This window comes from Pteropus medius, unplaced genomic scaffold, assembly GCF_902729225.1.
Source record: "Pteropus medius unplaced genomic scaffold, Ma_sr-lr_union100, whole genome shotgun sequence".
Taxonomy (NCBI): Eukaryota; Metazoa; Chordata; class Mammalia; order Chiroptera; family Pteropodidae; genus Pteropus; species Pteropus medius.
Window position 1 is genome coordinate 9329813 of NW_024349801.1, and position 22237 is coordinate 9352049.

General features: G+C 40.6%; 1 long non-coding RNA gene and 1 pseudogene across 1 annotated transcript; one reads left to right on the top strand and one right to left on the bottom strand.

Annotated features, from left to right (window-relative positions):
* Nucleotides 1–4891: 4891 nt before the first annotated feature.
* LOC120622801 (uncharacterized) lies at nucleotides 4892–22145 on the top strand. Its single transcript, XR_005658564.1, has 3 exons — nucleotides 4892–4952; nucleotides 14069–14288; nucleotides 21771–22145. It is a non-coding gene; the product is annotated as an uncharacterized LOC120622801 (long non-coding RNA).
* On the bottom strand, nucleotides 6891–7006 carry LOC120581050 (uncharacterized; annotated as a pseudogene).
* Nucleotides 22146–22237: the final 92 nt, after the last annotated feature.

Below are 22237 nucleotides of genomic sequence, written 5' to 3' on the forward strand. Positions count from 1 at the left end.
CTCATAAGATTATGGCTCATGCAGCCCATTTATCACAGTGTTTAGCACGTGATAAGCACTCAACAAAAGCTCACTGTCATCGTTATTATCATTACTTCTGCCCAAACTTCATTTCAGCATACAGCTTCGCTTCTCACATCCTTGCTTGAGAATAGATGGGGAGAGGACAATTCACCCTTTTATCCCTGATATCCTGAGATCCTCCAGGCTGCCTGTTGTCCCTTAGAAGCACGGGTCTGATCGTGGTGGCATGGGTTGAAGAAAGTTTCAGTTTGAAATCAGTTTGAACCCACATCTTCTTTTTAAAAGCCAGAGACTTTGAGAACTTCTCTAACTTTCCAGAGACTCCTTTTCCTTTTCTGGGGCAAGGAGAATGATAACCTCTTCCTTGAAAGATTGTGAGGAGATTGCACGAGACACCATAGGGAAAAGCCGCTAACAACCAATAGGCATAGCGTCAGCATTTAATACATTGAGTCATTTGCCTGATATTTTAGCTTTGAAAAAATAATTATCAGGAAGTGGAAAACTTATGCCCGGCTCTAATGGGGAGCTAAAACCATCTCTTCCTCTCCCTCTTCCAGATAGAGCTGAGCCCTACACCTGACCAGTTCTCTGGCTGTACTAGTAAGGTCTAATAAAAGGTTACCTTTGCCCGGTTGCTTCAGTTCTAGGAAGCTGTTCAATGTTTCACTGTATTTCTCCAAACTCATTTAAAACAGTTCATCAGGTTAGGTCAGTTGAATTATTGCTCCTTGGGAGTTTTCCAAAACCTGGATTTCCTTCAGAGGGAGTTGGATTCTGTTCCATTCTTGGAATTCAGCTCCTTGCCCCTCTCTGTGACCCCTGATCACAAACACAGTGTAAATAACCTGCTGTCTCCTGCACTAAGAGAGAACTCCCTGGCCTCTTGCTTGCAGAATGGAATTGCTTCTCTCAAGCTTCTCAGAGCAAGAATGAAAGACGAGCTTTTTCACTTCTATGGCTATCGGTCACTGATATTTTGGTAGTATACATTAATAAAATGTATATGCCCCAAAATGTTTGCATGATAAAAGAAAGAGGGAGAAAAATCTCATTTCATCCTATCAAAATTGGTTCCTGCCTATCCTATGTGAAATTTACTTATACTCTGTGAACCATACGACAGTGAAAGAACTCTTAGCAGAATTTCCACCCATGACCATAACAAAGGCTGCACATGGAAGGTCAAGAGAAGCCGGGATGAATTACAAATTCACATACATAAATAGCTAAGAATTAACTTTGGCAAGCCTAGCACGTGGCCGAGCCCACACCAGAACCTCTCCCACTAACAGCAGGACAAGTGGACTGTCTGCCAGGAATGTGCTTCACATGCAGAGGTTTTCTCCTTGTAGAAGCCCCGATCCAGCTTTCAAGTGAGAGAAGGGACACAGGAAAGAAAATTGACTGGCAGACTGTCCACAAATTTCAATTCGAATAGTTTTAAATCTCCCCCTCTATCTTACAATCCTGAATCGTTTGTGAGGATGGGCTGACCCTTCCGTTTTCCTTCCACTTCCTGATAGAATTGAATACCTTCTTGAGGACAGTTGCCACGTTGACTGTTTCATTGCCATTTGATCCTCCCAACAAGCCCAACTGGTTATCTCCTTAGTTTTCACCCAACACTGTATGTTTAAGAACTTTACGTACTGCTAATTGGCAATCTCATCTAATTTCTTCTAACTGCTGCATACATAGTATTCCACAATGGGCCCCACAGCTTTTCAGTTTCTCATTTTCCCATCTGTGGACCCCCTGGCTGCCCCGCTGGTCTACAAACCACAGGTCTCGACTCTATGATATTCTCTTATATTCCCTCTCATGGACCCAAGTGAGGATGATTCGGGATATCCCACAAGTGGAACTCGATTCTAATGTATGTGGATACTCAATTTTATGAGATTATTCTTTAGGATGGCTTCACTCATCTATATTTCCAAGAGCAGTATGTGATGAATCAGGTGTTTCCACACCTCATGACGATATCCAGCTTTCTCATTTTTGCTAGTCTGATGAGTATAAAGCTGTATCTCGCTAGATTGGATTTTCATTTCTCTGGTGACTAATGAGTTTAAATACCTCTCCATATTTTGTTGACCATTTGAATTTCTACCTCTGTGGGTTGCCTGTCATATCTTCTGCCCCTATTTCTGTTGGATTTTATCATCTTTTTCTTGTTAACTTACAAGCGTCCTTCACGTATTCTCGATCGGTTCTTAATCTCTTTCGGACATGGCAAATATTGTGTTCAAATTTGTATGTTTTAACTTCATATTGCTATCCTTTATTAAAAAGAATTTTTCAATTTTGGACTAATCAAAACCATCAAATTTTTTCCTGATAACTATGGTTTGTGAGTTTAAGTCTTGATTAGAAAGTTCACTCTGCCTCTAAGTCATAAAAATATTCTTCTCTGTTTCCTTCTGTTAACCTCATAATTTTGCCTCTCATTTAACCTCTTATTCATCTGGAGTCCACCTTTGCATAATATAGGGATATAGATGTTATTGTTCTCCATATGGTGAATTTCTCAATACCATCCACTAAATAATATAACCATTTTCTGTGATATATAAGCTGTGTTAATCATATTTCAAGTCCTCATTTATAAATAGGCCTGTTCTGTTACTTGTCCTCTGTTCTTGAGCCAGTACCATACTGATTTTATTATTATGGTTGTGTAGGATGTCAATATTTTGTAAGGTCAACCCCTCCTCCATATTATTCTTTTTCATGGTCAACCTAGCTCTCTGAGGAACTTCACTCTTCTGTATTCATTTTAGCATAAATAAATAAATGCAGGTGGAGTTTTTATCGTGATTGCACTGGATTTGCTTTTCATTTGTTAAACTAAGCAGGCCATGTACGTTTCTCAAGTACAGAACCTGAGTCTTCGAGAAGCATGTCCACTGCACTTCTGAGTCAAGACGAAGATGGTACTCCAATGAAGGAGAGCGGCTCTGTCTTGACCTGCACGCCCCGGGGAGCCCAGGGTGACCGCAGATTTGATTCGAGCAGTGCTGTTAATGCCTGGTCCTTTCTTGAGTAATAACCCTGCTCAGGAAACCATGCCTCACGGCTCAGATTTCCTTCATTTAAGCTTGTGGCTTCTTGGCCTGGAGCCTGTTCCCTTCCCAAAATGTTTGTTAGTATAGTGGCTTTTTATGGCACTTTATGGAAAAATTAAAGAGGAGGGGGGAAGACGACTGTGTTCTGCAATCCGGCCTGTCTTTAACCTTCGTTTACTGGAACTTGAGTCCTCTGCATACCTTGTTAGCAGAAAAACTTCAAATATATTTTTTTCCATCCAAGCTCACAATCGGAATGTTCTTTACCTCTTAACTTGGGCCAGGACAAATGTGGTCCAAGATCAGAAAAACAGCCTGTTATTCAGAAGGGTTGTACAGCAGCCTTTGCACAACATTCACAACTGCAGTTATCTGCGTGGCATGAGAGAGAGCTGGCCTGGTGAGAATAAGAGGGTGGAGGCCCCTCTGTCACTGCAAAGTTGATGTTGGGGGCGACATTGGTGGACTCACTTCTCGTTTCCCTGAGCCGCCTCTCCAGCGTTAAAGTCACACCTGGAAAGCTCTTGGGTTAGAGAGGAGCCTTCCAGGAAAAGGCAGTTTCTCTGCCTCTGGAAAGGGAGCCAGCAGGCCTACAGTCTGACCTGTCTCTGCTCAAGGGCAGGAAGTCAGAGATGCTGGCTGTAGTATTGGCGGAGGAAGAGGGACCAAAACCAGGTCTTCCAGAAATGTCATGTTTTTCTTAGAACTAGGGCCTATATCACACACAAATTTGAGATTATCTCTGAGAATTATCTAAAATTAACTGTGGTTTTCAAATGAAAAACATTTAGGGGAGGATCAGATAAGAAAGAGGCCTATTTATAATACTTGCCATGGGTGGAAGTGGCGGTGGGGGAGAAGCAAGATGAGGGGGAGAGAGAGAAAGAGAGAGAAAGAGAGAGAGAGAGAGAGAGGGAGAGAGAGAGAGAGAGAGAGCGCTTTGCATATCAAAAGTACTTCAAGCACCTTAAGCCATAACACTGATTCTTTCTCTGCCCTTCATTAAAAACAAAGAACTTTTATCCTGCTCATCTGTTCACCTCTGGTTTCCTAAGATACTTCTGTTCAAGGAGGAATGTTGGCTTTTCATCTCATTCCAGATACGGACAGAACTGGGTGACTATACTTTGGAGCCACTGAGTTCGGCATAAGTCAAAATGTTTGCTCATAAGGTTTGAAATGTTAGCCAGTGATTTAAGCTTCTGAAGTGGTTATTTATAGGCTGGAACTACCTGGAACAGTTGGTAGAGTTAGAAATGAGAAAAAGGGCAGAATCTAGTTGATGAACTTCTGAAAGTTACCATATGAAGTCCGTGTGGTCACATAGACGCATAAAGAAAGCACTTGAGTGCCCCTCAGCATCTGTGCTCTGTGCTTTAAAGAACTTGATTCCATAAAGAATGAACTGCCATTATTCCCATTCCATAGATGAGGAAATTGAGGCACAAAAAATTTACTTGGCTCGAAAGAAAACAAGCCCAACTTGAAGCAGACCTGAGTTCAGAATCTTAAGTAACATGACAGATGACCTTTATGCAACCATTTTCATCCCAATCCACTTGACCCGATTCCTCTCTTCCATGGATGTGTACATTGACAGGAGGATGGATCCCAAGGTTCTTGAGGAAATCAGTAACAACGGTTAAAATAAAAACCACCGTTAACTGAACATCCAGGCTATGACAGACCTTTCATGTATGTAATTCATAGCTGCCATGAATTTTCATTTTACAGATGGAAAACTGTGTCTCAGAAGGAGCAGGCTCCATGCTAGACAGAAGCTGAGTGAGATTTGAACTGCCAAAGTCAAAGTACCACTCACTTTCCATTACGCCATGATACCTCCTCACCACTGAGGTATGTCAAGTATCAGAGCTCTCCAGGGCTTCGGGTGGTGTCTGCATTGCTTTTGCCTCCCCCACCCCCCCACCCCACTTCCACCACCTAGACACAAGTTAGCAAGGAGCAAATGAATCCCAAACCCCAAAAATAGCCCAGTAGGAAGTATTTAACCGACATACCTTCAGCCTTTCCGGCATGGGCCAACTCTTTGCCTCACCTTTGTTCCTGGCCAGAGAGAAATGGCATGAAATGAAGGACAGTTTTTATAACCTCTTTCAGCTCTAAGCCATGTTTCCTGTGCACTTAGCAGGTCTTAATGGAAACCAAACATTCTCTTAGGCACCTATATTCTTAACGCTCTAAGTCAAGTACCCACGTGGTTAAGAGAACTGCACCAACAAAAACATTTTTTAAAAATATCATAACACAATATGAAGTGACCATTGCTAATTCAAAGAGGCAGACATATTTCCTAAAGGTTGAAAAGAGGTGAGTCTTTCACAAGATTCTAGCTCAAGGCCACATTTGCAAAAGCATAATCACCCCCCTAGCAAGGTTTTGTTTATCTGGCCATTAAAAAAAATGTAAAACAACTTTTACTTTCGGCTCTCTGAATAAGAACTGTTTTTCCAGCTGTGTAGTCTGAGGAGGATACAAGAGGCCTGGTTCGTTTTTCTTTTTCTTTCTTTTTTTTTTTTTTCCAGAAGAGGAGGAAAGTTTCTTACACGATTTTGTGAGGGCTGAACTGCACACAGAGCAGTTTATTTATACTGTTTTATCACACACCTGTTTGGATATGGGCTGTTTTCTGGTATTTAAACAAACCATTTCTTGCCAATTGCTTTATCTGCAGAGTCTCATGCTTTTGCTGCAAATGTTTCTTATTAACTCAGAAAGAAACACCAATTGCTCCATGAGCATTATTAGAGAGGACTAAAATAACCTAATTGTTACTTATTTCTAACGTATTATCATTGAAGAACTATAACCCAGGAATTCATTTAAACTATGGTAAAAGCCATTTCACTATACTTAAGGGGGGGAAGGGTAGCAAAGTCTTTTGGATGAAATCCTTTAATAGAAACATTTAAAAAAAATCTATCTGCTTATTTTGAGCGAGTATGTTATGGAGAAAGAAAAACATTGCCATTTTAGATTGTAGCAGGCTATGTTACCCACTATGGAAGTTCTAGGGTACACAGATATCAGCCTTAGAATTTGAGTAAAAGACCTAATTTTACTTCTATGACCTTCTAGAATCATCTAAACTCTAGGTAACTCTCTCAGTAAGGTACAGATCATAATAGCTAACCAGTGGTGAGACATTTTAATTCAACACACAGTTATTGAATAGCTGTTGCAGGATAAGTCTTGTGCTAGGTCCCTGGGTACAGAGAAAAAATGTGACAAGGCCTCTATCTCCAGGAGCCTACAGTTCATCATCCATCACACGGCAGGTCTCCATTTAATGTTAGAGGAATTTAAATATTGGTGTGCAGATTCATAAATAGCTAAATATAAGCCCAAACTAAATCTGTAGAATTAAGATCTCAGTGTTTATGTGAGAGGGATAATTTTATCCTGCAGTTAAAAAACAGGTTGAAATACTAGCTGAACAAACTGTATTAGTTATCTATCTCCACATAACAATTTATCCCCAAAATCTAGTGGTTGGAAACAATAAACATCTACTATCTTGCAGTTTCTGTAGGTTAGGAACCCAAGTATGACTTAACTGGGTACCTTTGCCATAAGGTCTCTCACAAAACTGCCATTAAGGTGTTGGCCAGGGCTGCAGCCTCATCTGAAGGTTCAAATGAAGGGAGATCTTTGACGTTCAATCACGTGGTGATTGGCACCATTCAGTCCTTTGTGGAGTGTTGTGCTGCAGGCCTTGTTCCTTGCTGGCTGTTGGGTGGGGGGCAGTTTATTTTTTTAATTATTTATTATTTATGCCTATAGCACCTGGTCTTCCTAGGTGGTCTCCCATCCAAGTACTAACCAGGCCCGATCCTGCTTAGCCTCTGAGATCGGACATCGGGCTTGTTCAGGGTGGCATGGCCATAGACCATGGACCGTGGCTCCACTGGGTCGTGAACCCAGGATCTTCTGCATGTAAAGCAGACGTACTAACCACTACACTATGGAACCACATCCCGGTGGGGCAGTTTCTTGACATGTAGCTTTCTCCACAAGGAAGTACGTTAAAGTGACAACTGACTTCCTTCAGAGTGAGTCAGACAGAAAGAGAGAGTGCTTTGACATGACAGGCTCAAAATAGATCATTGAAGAGATTTACATAAAGGCACGACGTTATTATATTTGCATTCTAAAATATTGCCTAGCTGGAGATCCTAGCATAATTTAAGCATAAGTGTCATTATCATTTATTTTCCTGTTTTCCATTGTCATTGCAAACCCAAAGACACAAATCTGTGTGAAAGAACGCACGGATTCTGGTTGCCTACCCAGTAGAGGAGCATTAACAAAGTTCCTAGATCTTTGGATTCAACTCACCAGATTCTAGGTTCAAGTTCTCAGAACCAGACCAGCAGCACCAATCGTAGCACTCCCTGATTTGAGCAAAATATTAAAAATACTCCCATGGTCACAATTAACTTCTTGGGATGGATTTCCTAAAAATCATAGATCGAGGTGTGAAGGTGGAAACAGAGCTGGCTTTAAAGATGACTAGATTCTTCCTACACACTGCAGAAATACTCAAGCCGACTCTTGCCCCAGCCAGATCCAAATATTTCTTGTACATTCAAACATAAGTATATCCTTCAGGAAAAAAAGATATTAAGAAAATAAGCCTCAGAGTGAGAAGTACTAACTCAAAGAACTCAACTCAATTACTCTGAATCTTGATTTCTTCGCTTGTAATATTGGAATGAGATTAATATCCACCACACCACATTGTAATGAGGAAAACAGAGTATGCTGCAATATGTAATCTCATTAACACAGTGCCTACCACAAGTGTTGCTTAAAAAAATAGTAACTTAAAAATAATAATAATAACGTCTCTATTGGTTAGCTATCGTTGTATAATAACCGACCACAAAAATCTAAATTTTTATTACAAAAATAACTATTTCTTTGGCTCACAGGAAACATGCATTGGCTAAAATGGGCTGATCCAGGCTGGGTATGGAAAGTGGCTCTGCTGGTCTTGATCGGGCTCATTCACACGTCTGGTGATCAGCTGCAGCATCAGCTTGATTCTGCTCCATGTGTTTCCCCTGCTCTACCTGGGATTAGTAGGCTATTCTGGTCATGGTCTTCTTATGGCAATGGCAGAAAAACAAGAGCACAAAGAAATACACAAGGCATCTTAAGGCCTAGGCTTGAAATTGGTACACTGTCATTTTATTGGCCAAATTAAGACAAAGGGAAATGCACTCTACTCCTTTAGGAAGAAGAATTGAAAAGAAGTCACATGACAAACCACATGATACAGATAAAGGTAAGGAATTAGGACCATTAATATAATCTGCAAAATTGTGATGGGCTATATCACAAAAAATGTGGATATGCTGACCAGTATGATTGGTTTTTCTTTATTTTAAAAATGTTAACATATTTTACTTGTTTACAGAACAAAGCTTTTTACTAGGACAGATTCACATCTGCATTCCCCTTAACAAGACAGTCTCTAGAACAGTGTCTAATGTATAGTAGGGGCTCCATAAAGGTTTGATTTAATACATAGATAACATTTCATACTTTCTCATCAGAGGAGTGTTTCAATCAGACAAGTATCTACTGAGGGTCTTCAAGCACATTTGTAGATTATGGAGAGTCACTAGAAGGCATAGTAAACTTTGTCTCTCACCTTACACAGCTAATAATCTGGCAGGATAAATACACCTTGTATCAGTCAGCTTTTGCTAGGTTATGCTATAGGAACAAAAAACCCCCAAGTCTCAATGGCTTAAAATAACAAAGGTTTATTTATCCCTCATGTTGCATGTCATCTATAGGTTGAGTAGGTTCTATTCCCAGACTTTTATCTGTGTTTCTTCTTCAATCTGCACTTGAAGGAACAGTCTTTATCCAGGACATGCTTATTTGTTATAGAAGGAAAGGGCACAGTAGTCAAATCACGCAACAGTTCTTTTAAAAACTCTTCTGGAATAGGACACACATCACTTCCTCTCACATCCTTTGGCCAAAGCAAGTTTCATGGCAAGGCTTGACATAAATGGAGTGAGGAAATGTACTCCTTCCATAGGAAGAAACTGCAGGCCATGTGATAATAGGTGAGGATACATGATCCTCTTACAGGAAGAGGAACCATAGTAAAATTAAAATAATTTCAGATGTGATTTGCACTGTAAAAGAGAAATATGCAATCCTGGCCACAAGGTACTCAAAATCCAATTACTTGGGCAGACAAGGAATGCCATTAAATTGGCAACTAGTGAGACATATCACAAAAGTCTGTCAAAAGTGGGTATCTCAGGAGTTCACAGACTGGTTAGGGACCTGTGAACCAGAAATACAGAGGAGACAAAACTTTAGCTTTGCTTGAAGGATAAGTAAGGATTATAAGAATAAAGAGAAAAAAAATGGTGTCAGCCTTGGTGTGAAAGATGCATAACAAAGATGGGCAAGGGAGAGATCTGTGAAGCAGAGAAATTTATGAAGTGGAAGATAAAATTTGAATAAGAAGCCCACTGACAGGATTTGGCCCTGAATGCCAGTCTAAAATTGGTGGTTTAAGCTGCTGGGTGACACTTAACAAAGAAGAGAGGAATTACAAAGAGAAAGCAGTATGCTCTAGGACCCTACAAAGTGATATCCATGGGCCAGAGCCTCAGCATCAGAAAGTGACATCCATGGGCCAGAGCCTCAGCATCCCATGGGAGAATGTCAGATTGCAGAATATCGGTAATCTTCCAGAACTACAGAACTAGAATCTCATTTTCACAGGAATTTTGGGTAATCCTAATGCACGCTATAGTTTGAGAAACACTGCACTAGAAGATTATTTTAAATTTGTTAAAACAAGGAGAGATTGTGGACAGAGTGGCCAATTAAGGGTCTTCTGCAGGTATCTAGCATGAACCTCTAAGCATCTTGTTGATAATGTCAAGAGACATGGAAAGAGACAAATGTTATGGATGAAGAATTAGTAGGGCATGATGCCTGCATGGATATAATAGATAACGCTCAGGCGACACAGAAACTAGGTGACTGGACTAAGAATGCTGATGCCATTATGGGAACGGGAAAGTCAGGAGATGGGTCAGCTGATGCGAGAAGAGTGAAGAAAAGAGATTTTACACATACTGAGTTTGAATTTCTAGAATGGCCCAACCATAGAGACCTCCAAGTGATGGCATGAATAGTGTCTGGGGCAAAAAGTAGAGTGTGTGCTTCACGACGGAGGGAGCATTCTTTGGTTCTCACTCCACTTGCAGTGCCGAGAGCTGTATCAGGCATAGAGTCCGTGCTCAGAAAGCACTTGTTAAATAAACTAGTAGCTGGGAGGGATTTGTATGAAGGTGCCAGCCAAAGCCGATAGAGAGGTCAGTTAACCAGGATGAAAAGCTCAGGGCAGCACCGCTGTACTGTGGCCCACGGACCACCTGCATGCAGGTCCCCTTGGAAGCTTGTTAGAAATGCAGTCTCCCAGACCCCACCCAAGCCCTACCAATTCCCACTCTCTCAGGGTGCACCCTGAAATCCGAACATTTACCAAGCTGCCTAAGAGATTCTGAGTCATTGTCAAGTTTGAGGACCACAATTCTAAAGACAGAGAAGTAAAAGAGAAGGAGAGCTCAAAATCCAAATTTGGACAATGTCCACCACTAGGAGACAAGGAGTGTGCAATTGAGAAAGAGAAATGAGTGAAACAGAAGCGGGTGAACATTACCACAATCCATCAGGATTCTCTCAGCTTCCAAATATTTCAATTTTCCTACAATAAATCAATAATTTCGCTCTTTCTACTTCTTGGAAGTAACAATTCCGTACGTTTGCTATCGGGTAGAGAAAGCCCTATTTCATTTTCTTTCAAGCACAAGATGAAATCTGCCCTTATAAAATTTGCTTGACATGCATAGGTTAAGCTTCCAGTATGGAGAGACTTGCACAGAGACCAGGGGATATAAAGATTGGTAAAAATACATTTCCTGCTCTTGAAGCACTCATTGCCTGGTGTGACAGACTGACAAGAATTACAACAACAAAAGTCCATGGGCTGAGAAGTGGTCTGAAGATGGCTTGTGCAAGGATTGCCAGGGCATTGAGGCAGAGTGGGGTAAGCTTCCTCAGGGATTCAGGGAAGGCTTCTCCGAGACGGTGGCACAGGAGGGAAAAGCAGTAATCTGCCAAATGGACAAGGTAGGCACAAGACGTTCCAGGCAGAGGTAAGGGTGCGGAAGAAGAACCAAGACTCGTGCGGTCTGCACAGGCTGCTGGGCACCTGAACAAGGGCATGCAAATGAGAATGGAGAAGAGATCTCAAGTCTGCGGGTGGAGCCCGGCTGACCCTGCCTATCCTATCAAGAGCCATCAGGGTGGCACAAGGGTGGGGACAGGAGGAAGGCGGCCCCTCCCTCCTGTGCTGCCAGGACCTCCAGCCCAGTGCCTTGGAGGGCAGTGCCTGGAGAGAGGGAGTGAGCAGAGCAAGTCCCAGCATCTCCGCCCTGTGATTCACTCTTGGCCTGTGAGGAGAACCCGGAAGCTGCTATGGGAAGCTGCTGGGAAGTGAGGCCTAAACCCTCCTATCCCCACACAGAGGCTGGGCCAGGCATCAGGAGAGCCCCACGGGGGCCCTCAGATGCCATCAGATGGAGGAGAAAGTATCGAGACATGCCAGTTGAGTCTTACCAAGGACTGGGGTTAACTGGTACATGATGAGACTTGCTGAAGCCACACAGTCAAATGAGAGCAGAACTTACAGTCAGACCCAATCCTCCCAACAAGTAGCCTGGTGTCTCACAGAGTTGCCTTCTGTCAAATGAGAATAAAGGAGACCATCTCACTCAAGAATTCAGGCTTCAAGTTCTTTGGATTAACTAATTGGTCCAGCCCAGAGGTCAGCAAACTAAGGCTCACAGGCTAATTCCATACATGGCTATTTATGTTTTGTCCATGGCTGCTTTCATGTTGCAGTGCCTAGTAGAGTCACTGCAATAGAGAACATACAGCCCACAAAGCCTAAAATATTTACTGTCTGGACCTTCAGAGAAAAATTTTGTTGACTCCTGGTCTAGCCTATTGCTGCTCCAATTTCAGCATGCCTCAGAATCTGCTAGGGGACTGAAGTAAAAGAATCAGTCCATTTACAGTAAAACCCAGGAATCTAAAGGTGAGCAAGAGTTCTGGGGGTTTTGATGCAGGTGGTCCAAGACCACACTTTGGGAAACTTTGCTAACTCTGCACTCATGGGAGGTAGGGCTGACTGCATGAGCTGCAGTGACGAGGGGCAGGGAAAGCAAGTCTGCATCTGGGCCTTTGCGGGTACAAGGCCTGCAGGTTTCTTTGCAGAAAAGTCCAGGGTGCGGTCTGTGGCTCACTGAGACCAAGTTCCATCAGCTGTCACAGAGCAAGGCCCATGAGGCCTCTGCAAGGTTTCTCCCCAGAATATTGAAGGGATGATACAGTGGCCACAGAGGTAATGGTCTTCACTTATTAGATGTGTGTTTAATAGTTCAGGGGATATAAAAATTTGTGGAGTCATTTCTCTTCTGGGCCTCGGCTTCCTCATTGTCAAATGAAGCACTCAGCCTCCATGTTTGCACAGATGCCTTTCTGCTCTGTGGCTGCTAATCTAACATAACACTTATACACTCACAGCAGCATCCCTAAACCACCCCCCATGACACTGTCAGGACACCGCAAAAGCAGCAAAGTGACTTAGCATCACCTTTCTTCCTACCAGTCTTGATAGCCTAAAGTTCATGAAAAGAGACTAAAAGAAAAGTTGGACTGAAAGCTGCATAGAAAAACTTGGACATCCTTCGCCACCAACTGGCACTTATTAACATTATTAGCCATTGTACCGTCTTGTTTTTACTGAGCACCTATTTTGTTCCAGGCTGTCCACTGATGGGCCCTCATCCTTTGATGTTTACAATATTCACTGCTGTAATTTGGTTCAGTATTTAGAGGAAAAGAGGAATATTTATTTTTTTGTTAATTAAAAACACATGAGGATATTTTAATACTAGCTGTATTAGGTAAAAAAGTCAAAGTAAATATCCAACAACAGAGGACTGGTGTTTAAATAGATAAAAGGCTTTCAAACAATAGAACAATATGCAACCATCAAAAATTATATCTACAGCAGGATTTCTCAACACTGACGCTTTAAATTTACACTGGGGATTAGGTACTTTGTTGTGGGGAACGGCCCTGCGCATTGTAGGATGCTTAGATGCAATCCCTCCTCTAAGATAATTAAAATGTCTCTAGACACTGTTGAATGTCCCCTGGGGGGCAAAATTATACCCCTCCCCCAAATGAGAAGTGCTGGTCCACAGTAAATTTTCAATAGTCTTAGAAACCACATAAGCTATAATAGGCAGGAAAACCAGAAAAGTCAAAATTAGACGGAGTATAATCTTACCTATGCAAAATAATTTAGAAGGAGAAGGAGGAAAAGAGAAAAGAAAAGATAGAAGGATGAGAAGAAAGGAAGAAAATAGGGAAATAAAAAGGACAGAAAGGAAATAGACCAAAAGTTTAAAAATCATTGCTTCTGAGTAGTGAGATTATAATCATTTAGATTTTGCCATAATAGTCTGCATTTTTCACAATGACTGCACATGACTTCAAAAATCAGGGAGCACACGTAGAGAAAACAACTTAAAATACCAAGAAAATGCACAAGAATAGATGTTATTTCAGATTTATTTAGGTGACTATTTTGAACGAAGCATGTTTTCTTCGACTTCCCACTTCTGAAAATTACCTCTTCTTTCAGATTCATCTTGGGCAGGTAGATATGAGCCACATTTCAGAGCTGCTGAGTCTGTGGTGACCTGGCAGGATGTCGTAACAGTTCAGCTCAGAGGGGATTTTCCCCAATCCTTAACAAACCGTTGGTTCAAATGGAGTCATGTTAATATTGATACAAACTTTTGTTGACTCATTTCCATTGGCGTATCTTACAGGCCCTCAGATCTTTCTAGAATCAACCCCAATCACTTCTGAGAGGCTTCAGGGAATGTCTTCTGGCATCTTAAAACGTCTCCCTTGGGAATCTAGGTGACCATGTGTTGATACCACTGTCTAAACCGCCACTGGAAGGTGGCAGTTCACCCACAGCACTGCTGCCTCTGTCCACCCTGATGTCTGTGCTGATGCTGCCTTCTCCAGGTGCTCCCCAGGCAGGTAAGTCCTGAGATGCCACACTACTTATGCCATCAAGTTCCCATGTTCGACCCCTAGTAATCAGGTGAAAAAGCTCTCTGACTCTCCCATCTCCATTTATAGTTCCCAATCTCTAAATCAGAGTTTGACAAACTTTTACTATAAAGGACCAGAGAGGAAATCATTTAGTCTCTGTGGTCTATCCTGTCACTGTAGTCACTGTCACAACTGCTTCACTCTGTCATTGTAGCAAGAAAACTGGCATAGGCATGTCTGTGCTTCAAATAAAACTTTATTTATAGACTATGAACTTTGAATGTCACAGAATCTTTAAGGGCCATGTAATATTCTTTGAAAAAAATTCAAACATTTAAAAATGTAAAAAAAAAAAAAAAAAAATTAAAAAAAAAATTAACTCGTGGGCCACACAAAGTGTTAGGTGTCAGGCTGGATTTGGCCTGTGGACCATAGTTTGTCAAGCCCGGCTCTAGTGCGAGGGGAAATGCCGGCAGGAAGACCTGGAGGAGAATATGGATGAAGCTCAGTGGAAAGACTGGGGCGGGAATGCAGCAAGATTCACTTGGCTTATTTGTTCATTCATTCATTCATTCATTCATTCAGTGGCATTTGTCCCTTTCTGGCCACATGTCAAGTCCTGTATTTGGCATCATTGTATATAATATATTTAACTTACACAACAGCGCAAGAGCACAAAGAAGATATCATCATTCCTACTTCACAGATGAATAAAGGGAAGTTCAGAAAATAACTCGTACCAGACAAGGTGACAGATGAGAGAGTACATAAGCTTTGGAAATGGACAAAGTTTGCTTTTTTTCAAATCTTGCCCCTTTCTCATGACTTTTGTGAACTTGAGGAAATTACTTGGTCCCTTCAAATTGAAAATCTTCATTTGTTAAGTGGGCAATACTGATCCCCACCTTTCAGGGTGGCCAGCGGGCCAGCACAAGGCAGCCTCGCACAGTCCTGGAAAGAAGAGGTGAGTCCCGCCTTTGACTATTCTTCTGACCTCCAAATGGCTGTGATGAACAGATTCAGGATTCCAATCCTATGTCCCAAGTCCAAATCTAGTGGACTTTGCATTGAGTAAAAGGAGAAACATACTTTTTAGTGATTCACTAGAAGATTCTTGTCTAGGAAAATAGAAGATGATTACTCAAGTACCCTCAAGAAGTGGAAATATGTTTAATTTTTTTCATCCTTAAACATTCCATTTAGAAATCAAGCAATCTCACAGATTGAAGATTAAGAAATGACTAGAGCCTTCTCTCTTTCTCTCTCCCTCTCTCACTGTCTCCCTCCCCTTCTATATCTTACTCCTCTTTTCTGAGATTCAGTTTTTTCACAGTGACCTGGAGACAATACCTCCTTCTAAATGTTGTCGCCAGATGTCCATAGTACAGTGTCTGCACAGCTCTGACTTAGCACACTGGCTAGCTCTTTGAAATCACTCAATCAATAGTCTTTATTATTACGAGAACCGAAGAAGAAAGAGTAGATCGAGGTAATGGGTGCAGATTTCCACCCCCAGATTATTCACTGGGCAGTCATATTCAATAGTCCATAAACAAATCACTAGAGGCGTATCTCAGAAATACTACAGGTTCAGTTCCAGACCACTACAGTAAAGTGAGAACCGCAATAAAGCAACTCATAATCATTTTGCTGGTGGAGGGTCTTGCCCTCAATTTGTAAAAACCACAATGTCTGTGAAGAACAATAAAGCAAAGTGCAATAAAATGAGGTATGCCTGTATTTGGATTTTCCTTGCCTAGGACCCCTTTCATGAAGTGAAATGATGTGAAAAGTAGGGAGATCTTGAGTTATATAAATAACAGAAGCTATGACATCTCTGCCCACAGTTCATTTCCAGCTCCTGTTCTACAGGTGCCCGTGTCTAGTGTCAGGTGTACATTAACCCTGCTCCAGCAGCAGCTCCACACAGGAAGCCCATTGTCCCTTCGGCACAAGGCTAGAAGGAGATGCCGTGGGGGAAGTCCTGTTACAAATCCAATATTAAATTGTCTGCTCACTCGAACCTGGAGCACATTCTGAGGTTGTAAATCACCAGCTCATGGCCAAGAACAGCCAAGCATGACCCTCCTCGGCCCCCCTGCCAGCCCCAAAGATTTACAGCCCTGCAACTCAGAAGACCCAGGGCCTCCCACCATCACATGGGCTAAGTTTGTAACTGTGAATTTCTCCTTTTGACTCCAGTGCTATATCGGGAAAGTTATCTTTTAGAAAAGCAAATAAGAAGAAGGCCCCTTGACTCCAATAGGCCATTTCTGAAGGCATGTATGCCGCCTCAAGAGCAATGAAAAACAGCTGTGAAACTCTAGCTGCTGCTCCAAGAAAGAGAGCACAGTGCCTGTGTGGGTTCCCTTCGGTCGCCAGGTATCTCAGAGTGACTTCTGTTTTTTAATGACAGGATAGGGCATGCTTTCTCATTTCTTATATTCTTGTGTCATCCACTGTGCCAGCAGAAACCCTAGTATCTAAACTCTAAAGAAAAGCTGAATGCAACCAGGAGTTGAGCCAGAGTTACGAATAATTGCTAATGGATCTTTCTGGGCTCCTCAGAAAATTTTATAATGTAGGAGTGGATCTAAAATAAAGAAAAATATAGATAATCTAAAATACTTATGATAGGATGAAAAGAAAGCCTGTTGGATTCCAGGGAAAATTTAGATTCATGGTTAGATTTCAATTTTTCAAAAGAAAATAAAGGGAATGTCTTATTTGTTTCTTAGAATAGAAATGTTTGCAAGCAAGATATAGGAGAAACTAAAAACTTGTTTTTCTTAGTATGCCAATTCTAGGCAGGAAAGGGAAAAAAGAGATTGAGAGAGAGAGACAAATCAGAAATGACATGACGAAGGAAGGGAGGAAGGAGAGAGAAATAGAAGAAAAAAGAAAGGAAGGAAGGGAAGGAGGAAAAAAGGAAGAGAAAATAAGAAGAGAAAGGAAGGAAGGGAATAGGCCAGAAGGAAAGAAGAAGAAGGAAGGAAGGTAGAGAAAGAGAGAAAGAGAGAAAGAGAGAAAGAAAGAAAGAAAAAGAAAGGGAATGGAAGGAAGGAAAGGAAGAAGGAAGGGAAGGAAGGAAGGAAGAAGGAAGGAAGAAAGAAAGAAAGAAAGAAAGAAAGAAAGAAAGAAAGAAAGAAAGAAAGAAAGAAAGAAAAGAAAGAAAGAAAGAAAGAAAGAAAAAGAATTAGGAAGGAGGGAAGGAACAGATGAACAAACAACCAACAAGAACAGGCTGAATTCTCCATCAGGTACAGGACACCTAATATCTAGGACCCATAATAGTCTTAGACACCCACAGAAATTATTTAATTTTAATTTCTTTTAACATCAGAAGAAAAAGTGAATATAATTATAATGAATATGTAATATCAAATCCTGCCTAGATTATACTCATCTTTATACCTATGCAGTCATAAAATATAATATTTAAGATTTGCAAATGCAGTAAGTTATGTTAAATGATCTTGTGTTTCTTTCCTAGTCTCTGTTGTAACACACTTGTGAGTTTAGATTACCCAAAACCTCTCAAGTCATATTTATGATTATTAAACTTTAGGGAGCCTGAAGACAAAATCTGAAGGCTAAATCTTTATGCTCAAGAAATAGGCTTCCTTTTTCTAATATTGTCATTGCTTGATTTCATTCTTGTGTTCCAGAATAAGGAGCTGTTGCTAGTTCAGGAACTTAGAAAAGTCTGACCTTCTTGGGCATCATTCATCCTTTAAAACTTATGTTTTCATTTTCAAGACCTGGTATCCAGGCCATTGACCGCATGCCTTGTCCACTGCAGACCCGGGAACTGGAGGAAGACCCACGAGGAAGTCTTTCTAAAGCTTCCTTCTCTGAGTACCTGAGGCTCTGCCCAGATGTCCCGGCAAACAGTCACTTCAATGACAAACTAGCCCATTGAACCTTCTACAGATTGAATTCAGCAAAGCAAAATTTATTGCAAGAGGTTGTTCTTCTGAGTTTGCCTAGAAAATGGCATGGTGCTATGAAACTCAGCTCAACTATTTAGTAGGCAAGTGACTATTTAAGCAAGTTGCTCTGTGACTTGCAATGTGACAAGCAATAACTCCTATGTAAGGTTGTTGCCAGCATTAAAATTAAAGAATGTATATGAAGCCCTTGGCACATGCTTGACAACTATAGGTATTAATCAAGTGGTAGCTATTATTGGTATTACTCTTATTTAATTTTCAGTTCAATTATTAAGGAGCTGATACTTATTGTATAGAAATGTAAAGTATTGACAAATATAAAGCAGCAAAAAAGAAATCAGTCCTAATTGCTTTGCCTAGAAGCAACCAGTTTGACATTTTAACAGACCCCTATCTCACTCATATGTCTAAAAGCATTTCAAATGCAAACTATTGAAACTAACAGGAGAGTTTTCCAAAGTTGCTAGATTCAAGCCCAATACACACAAATCAATTGTGTTTTTATTGCATGTAATTACAAAATATACTATTAGATTTGTGTGATTTACAATGGTAACTAAATAATAAACAGAAAAATTCTAACAAAAATGAATACAACTCTACAAAAAATACAAAAATGTTTTCTTAAGTCATAAAAGAAAATCTCAGTATATGAAGATACAGATCATGGTCATGGTGAGCAGATCACAAACTGTCAATTCTTACCAATTAATCTGTATTTAAATTCAAAGTAATTTCAATCAAAACCCCAACAAAGACCTTCAGAAGGTGACACCGAAATTTCATATGGGAGATGAAAAAGGAAAGAACAGTCAAGATCATTTTGAAGAAGTAGAATAAAGTAAGACACTTAACCGGATATCAAGATTTATTATTAATCTATAGCAATTGTTGCATTGTTATAGAGAGGAAGAATAGAACAATGGAATTGAATAGAAAGTTCCAAAATCATGCCAAACATTTATAGAAACTTCTCATAGAATATGATGAGCATAGAAACTGGTGTGTGGGTGGGGGGAAGGACTATATAATCAATAGTGCTAGTACAACTGGTTTTCCAAAAGAAGATAAATAAATTAGCTCCCTTCACCATAACACACACACACACTCCAGACTGTATAAGACTTAAATATAAAAACCAAAATTTAAAAAATTTAGCAGACCATATAGAATATCTTTACGTCTTGTGATAGGGAAAGATTTCTTAACCATGACTCAAAAAGCATAATACATAAAGGAAATTACTGTTAAGTTTGGCTTTATTAAAATTTGAAAATCATATACAACAAAGACACCATATGTAAAGCTAAAAGACCATAGATATTAAGCCCTAAGATATTAGCAACACGAATTAACCATCAAGGTGTTAGTATCCAAAATATCATACAATTAATGAGAAAAAGACAAAGAAGCCAATCATAAAATGAGCAAAATATATGAATAGGCAAGCCATAGAAAACTCAAAAGGCCAGTAAGTCAATGAAAAGACACTCAATCTCACCAGTAATAAAGGAAACACAAACAAAATCAACACTAAGATACCATTTCACACGCATGAGAGTCTAGAATTGAAAAGTTTAACAATACCAAGTACTGATAAAAATGCAGAGCAAAAAGGAAAGTCTCATACGCTCCTGATGGGAGTTTTAAATTTTCACAATCACTTTGAAGATAAGTTTTACAAAATCTAGTAAAATTAGAGATAAGCATAACTGAGACCCAGAAATTTCACTTCTAGAAATATGGCCTGGAAAAAAACTTTGCATGTGTGCTCATGATATGCAGTTACTAGAATATCTACTGCTATAAACTGGAGTGTTCGTAACAGCCAAAAGTGGAAAGCCACCCGGATGCCTATCAATAGTAGGATGGATAAAAAATTTGTGGTCCATTCATACAGTGAGATGCTCCTCGGAAGATAAATTAACTAGAAATACATGCATTGAAATAATCTCCCAAACATAATACTAAACGAAAAAAAAGAAAGTTGTAGAAGGTTATTGGTTACATAAAACTTAAAATATAAATATAATACTATTATGTTGTTTATGGGTATTTATATATTTAGTAAAAGCATAAAACTGTGAGGCAGAATGATAATCATCAAATGCAGGGTAATTAGTTCCTTTTGGCAAAAAATGGAGAGGAATGGAATGGGGGAGATGCAGTGATTTTAACGTTTTTTTCTAGCGATGCATTATTTAGAGGGAAAATTAAAAGTGAATATAATCAAGTAAGAAGTTAATATTTAACAGAGTGACATAACATTATTCCCGTATTTTTCTATATACTTGAGACATTTCATAACATGGCAAATATGTATATTTTCAAGCATATGAGAAATGTCTTTTACAATTATAATGAAAGAAATAAAACCCAGTTTTTCACATATGCCAAGTGAAAGGCATATTGGTAGAGAAATGAAGATCTGGGAGAGAAATAACTTTGTAAAGAGGGAACTGCTAAATGGAAGGGTAGTTTTTCTTCTTGACTGCCTGACAGCCTCTGGAATTTTCTGCTATTTTATTTCAAGCCATTCGTACCAAGTATCATAGCCTGGGGCAACCCAGAGTCACAAATATGGCACCCTGTTCTAGGCATATATTTCCTTCTTTCCAGTAAGCAGTCCCCTGTGAAGAGCTATCACAGAGCCTCATTCTGCATTTCATCCACCACTACTACCAATAAACACAAAACAAAAATAGTGAGACCATGATCAGCACATACCAGATGGCCCTGGGTGTGTGGTAAAATGGTACGACTTATATTTGCTAAAGGTGATTTGGCTCTGACCTTCCCTGAGGCCAAAACAAGGAGGGAAACCTGATCGGTCCCAAACTTTGCAGTATCCAAAATACAAAATCAAAGAGTTTTTCAGGAAAGCACAATAATTTCAGGAGATAAGAGTCTGAAAGAAAATTCTCCCCATGATAATTAAAAGAAGTGAAAAATGAGAAACGAAGTCATCTACCCTACACACAGCTTGGACACTGAGAACTGAATCTCCCCGCCACACCCAGAACTTACCATCTACATTGCACCATCATGACATGACTGTTCCGGGGTCGTCATTAATACCTTCATTATTTAGGGAGACTCTTCCCCATGCAATGACTGTTCATTGCGGAAGCTTTCCCCAAAACCTATCAGCTCCTTCAAAGAAAGCATTAGCAGATGACTGGTGCCCTAAGAGTCTTCGAATCCTTCCTCTTACCTCCACCCCATCCTAGACTGTTGGTGTATGAAGTTTACCCAATTCTAATTAGGGCCCACACATTAAAGGAATTGCGTTAAACCAAACTTCCAATTCTCAATAAATTACGATCTTGCCTTCTTTCTCTGAGATACTGACAAAGCTCTGTCAAGGCGGCATTCTTCCTTACCGAGCTAAGCAACGAACCCAGCTTTGTCTTGTCAACAAGTTGTGTGGTGATGTTTGGGGAGCTGGCCATAGACAATCATTTAAACTTTTTAAAAAGGTGCAAGAGACTGAACATCCTCCTCTCTTTTCTAGGACTGTTGAAAAGACTCTCCAGTGAAGGAAAAAACAGCCTTGCCACTTGCTCTCAGGATGCTTGGCCACTACCTAACACCACGGAGCCTCATATGCCCCCAAGGCTCATCTGCAGCTCCCTCCTTACCAGCTCTCCAGGTTCCAGCTCTCACCCAGTTGGATTTCTGCAAGCTTTCTGGATGCCTGCAAGAAGGACTGGGCACGTCTGTGACTTTGCCTCTCCTGGGTGCTCTTGCTGAGAATGATCAGGGTGACTATAGACTGTTCCTTCGCCGCCCTGACTCTTGAGAGCTCTATAGCACAGGAGAAGGATAAAGCCAAGAAACGTTCAACCCAGGCTCCCGCTTCCTGAGAGAGAGGTGGAGAAGGCTTCCAGCGTGGATTTGCAACATGTATTACAGGGGCAGAGGTGGTAAGGAAAGGAAGAAGAAGGAGGAAGAGGAAGAGGAGGAGATTCATTGTAATGT